Source organism: Lupinus angustifolius, unplaced genomic scaffold (genome assembly GCF_001865875.1).
Source record: "Lupinus angustifolius cultivar Tanjil unplaced genomic scaffold, LupAngTanjil_v1.0 Scaffold_441, whole genome shotgun sequence".
Classification (NCBI taxonomy): domain Eukaryota; kingdom Viridiplantae; phylum Streptophyta; class Magnoliopsida; order Fabales; family Fabaceae; genus Lupinus; species Lupinus angustifolius.
This window is the reverse complement of record NW_017727838.1, coordinates 266,004-267,328: the sequence shown is the minus strand read 5'-3', so window position 1 is coordinate 267,328 and position 1,325 is coordinate 266,004.

Below are 1,325 nucleotides of genomic sequence, written 5' to 3'. Positions count from 1 at the left end.
GTGGGAAGATGGGTCCCCACTTGTTGAATGCAACTCCGAAAATGCCATGCTTCCCCTCATTGGTTGTGGCCTTCACGAGGTTCTTCCTCAAGGTTGATGCAATATATGGGCTTGGAATCTTCATTGGGATTTGTTATATACATCATGACTCCTACTTATTGGTTGAGAGTTTCGTGTGCCTTCTTGGCCTTGGCCTTGATCATGGGTCCTCCTAGCCCATGTAGCTCATCTTCATTGATGGTCCTTTGTGGGTTCGTATCATAACTTATGAGGGAAATGTACTCTATACACAGTAGACAACCATGCAAAAAGTGTTATCCTTCTATACAAACCTGGTGGGTACAACCACTACCTAGAGATAATGTGGGAATTATATATCCTTGAGAAATGGTAAATGCCTCAATAGAGAAATGGAAAGTAGTTTGACTCAAAGTATGAATGAAAAAGAGGTTCTAGAAGCCCTACAAAGCATGGGGACAAAAAAGCCCCTAGTATTGATGACTATAGGTCCCACTTTTTCAATGTAACCTAGGTTGTTGTTAGAGTAGATGTGTTGAAGGTTGTCAATGAGTTCTTCAACAATGAAAGCTTATACTCTATTGTTAATTGTATCTTAGTCACTATGCTACCAAATTCCAATGAAGCTTGAACTATGAAGGGCATCAGACTCTTATCGTGATGCACAACCATCTATGAAATCATTTCCAAAATTGCTACTAAAAGGTTCGGCACAATTATTGAGCGTGTGGTGGATGCAAGTCAATCAACCTTTGTTCCTCGTATAAGCATTCATGACAACGTCATCCTAGCCTAAGAACTAGTGAGAGGGTATGAGTGGTTTGAGGCAAGGTGATCTCATATTACCCCTTCGTTTTTATTAATCATGGAATATATGTAGAGGGTAATTCAATAGCTAAATATGAGCAAAACTTTAACTTCCACCCCAAGTGTGAGCAATTAGGCATAACAAATATATGCTTTGCTGATGACCTCCTCTGATTTAGCAAAGGGGACCAAAGATATGCGGGACTAATCATGGAAAAGTTCAATTAATTCTTAGACAACACAAGATTAAAAGCCAACCATCCAAAATAAAAAGTTTACTTTGGGGGAGTGGATCTGCCACTATAAGAATGCATCAATCAAGCTACTGGTTTTAGTATGAGTTCCTTGCCTTTTAAATACCCTGATGTCCCACTCTCTAGTAAAGCACTCATAGTGAACCTCTGTTCCCTATTGATCGAAAGAATCACTATAAGGTTGAAACACTAGAGTACTAAACTTCTAAGCTATGTAGGTAGAATTCAACTAATCAAAAGTGTCCT